A 2,808-nucleotide genomic window follows, 5' to 3' on the forward strand; every position below is an offset into this window, starting at 1 on the left:
TAACTATTTTATTGGGGGTGAATTCTGTTAAAAATATCTTACATTTTTAAATGGAAAGAGTAATATTACTACTAGTATAATAAAATATAAATAAATAAATAAATAAAGATCTAAAATGTTAAAATCTGATTTAAAATAAATAAGTGAATTAGATTAAATCTTAACTGTTGAATTTTTAATCCAAAGGCTTGCATTTGAATGTTGACGGGAGTTTTTAGCTAACTTTTTGAAGTTTAGAGAATAATCTGCATTATAGATAGATTGTAGTCTCTCTCTCTCTCTCTCTCGCAGACAGACACACGCACACAAACAAAAAAGTTTTTTAAAATCAAACCCTGCTTTTATGTCTCATGTTAAGATATCGAACCCATACTATTATTCTTCAACAGGCAAATCTTAAGCCTTAATTAGCTGATAGACATGACAAGCTCAAACCACAGATACGATCACTTCATAATCATCAACTAGTAAGGTCCTCTGTCCAACGTAGTTGCCTTGAGGATCATAATTACACCCTATGAAAGTTCCTCCATTGTCGCAGTTCACTTTGGCACACCCAACACGCACCGTATCACGCCAAACCACCTGAGTATAGTGCAAGCACTGTTGCCCACCAATGCATGTGTTGCTGTTGTAGTCATAATCAGCTTTCTCGTTCACCCACATCTGCACCGCATCTGTGCCCGTCATTTGGTCACCGGAGCTCCTGCCAGGTTCGGTTCTCGCCATACTGGCCGCCGCCACCGGAGTGGACGAGCTGGCAGTCGCCTTTGCGTTGGTTGGCGTATTCCTGTGCGAATTGAGCCACCGTGTCATCCCAGGCAAGAGGAGGAACGCCCACAGCCGATCTGGCAGCGTTGTGGGCGTTCACGTAGTCCGCCGCGAGTCTTGAGCGTAGCTGAGATAAGCCGTGAGGGCAAACCCTAGGAGCATGAGAGAAAATGGAAGTGATGAAGACCCCATTTTAATTTGGTGAGCTAAGAGAGAAATTGTTGGGGTTTGATTGTGGAAATGGGAGAGGCTTGGATGTATTTATAGGCATAATATGAGGGGAATGACTTAAAAAGAATATGAAAACGTAATCAAACAATCAATTTATTGTCATATAATCATGTATTTGTTAATAAGAAAAATTTATATACGCGTATCATTCAGATGTTTCAAGGGATCTAAAGATATTAAATTAAAAAAACAACTATTTTGGCTTGATTAAGGGAGATCTATCTTTGAAATAAATTTGGATTTGTCAAACAAAAATTAAAGAATACATACATAAATCAATAATGAAATAATTGAATCCAGCGTCGGAATAAGTTTGACAAAGTAAATTTTTGGTATATATATGAATGTATAGCAATTATTTTGTTATTATTTATTGTTATATAATTGTTTTTTCTTCACTAACAAATATTGGTCTTCGTGGAAGGAACATAACATCTTAAGCATAGATTTTGATTTTGAGTCCGTGAATGCAGAAAATACATTTGGAAGAACTACTCTCAATTGGATTCGACAATATTTGAATCTGACTTAGTCATGAAATGATATAAGAAATTATTTTTCTTCAAATACAGTATTCAAATTTGAGAAATATCTCTCCTTGGAAATGACCTTAATATAAATATTAAAATGGTTAGTGGATGACTAAAAAATAAGCCTCGGAGTCAGAGATATTTTACCATCTTTTCGAACTACTTTTGCAATTATTGTAATGGAAATGGAAATTAACTAAATGAAATTGACTGCCGCTGATCAATTTGTGTAGCTTAATTCAATGGGGACATTGTATCTCTTTTAGGAAACCTTTTTATTTTATTACATTGTGTAGAATTTGAAAAAATAAATCACACTGTTCTTTAGTTTTAAATTGCTGACTTATTTCAAATTGTATACATAATAAAATATATAATTTCATTAATTTGGCTCCTATATTTATATAATAAATGTAGTGAATTTAATTTGAAGATCGATAGAGAGAAAATAGATTATAATCAAGTCTAATATATTGGTAGGGTACTCCACATACAACTGCGTTTTTCACCTCGCACTCCAAGTGTACAATATAAAATGTGAGTGATTGATCCGATTCAAAAGACAATACACGATTATTATCATTATTATTTCCTTCTCACTCTCCAGATGCTTGGTTGGATAAATTTGAGTTATTTAAACCCATTCTTAAACAATAACATGAATATCATTAAGGTCGCAATATGACTATTTTTTAATATTTTAAAATGTAATATTTAGATGTCAAGAAATCAATACATCAATATAAAATGGATAAGTTGGGTTTAGCCAGAGGGCCTAGTCACTAGAATAGATTTTCACATTTAGTATCTGATTATGTTTTTGAACAAGATCTCGTTGAACATGATTGCTTCCAATAATATAATATATGTGCAAATAAAAGAAAAAGTAGATAATTTATAGCAAGCCGCTTGACAAAAATGACCTATGTATCATTCTCCAAAAAGGTAATTATTTACCAAAATGGCTATAAATTCAAAAATTAGATCCAAATTTATTGAAAAGAATTTTAATATCCAACAAAATTTCAAATTATTTACAATTTTAAAAAATAAGAAATAGATGGCATGCCTTGGACACAAATTTAGATATGGTGAGTGACTTAAATCCACTCATTTAATTAGTGTCATAATTACAATAATTAAATTTCATTAACATTTAAAAATTATTAAGATACATTTTTTCTTTCAAAAATTTAAAACAATCTCTATGATCAGGACACAACTCCTCACATACATTATCTCCATTAAAAATTGAGATTTGTTTTCTTTTTTTTTT

General features: G+C 31.8%; 1 pseudogene; it reads right to left on the reverse strand.

The window, feature by feature from the left end:
• Positions 1 to 416: 416 nt before the first annotated feature.
• Positions 417 to 963, reverse strand: LOC129297264 (pathogenesis-related protein 1-like; annotated as a pseudogene).
• Between the last annotated feature and the right edge of the window lie 1,845 nt (positions 964 to 2,808).

This window comes from Prosopis cineraria, unplaced genomic scaffold, assembly GCF_029017545.1.
Source record: "Prosopis cineraria cultivar Desert tree isolate PC_DT_omini unplaced genomic scaffold, ASM2901754v1 PC483, whole genome shotgun sequence".
NCBI classification, from domain to species: domain Eukaryota; kingdom Viridiplantae; phylum Streptophyta; class Magnoliopsida; order Fabales; family Fabaceae; genus Prosopis; species Prosopis cineraria.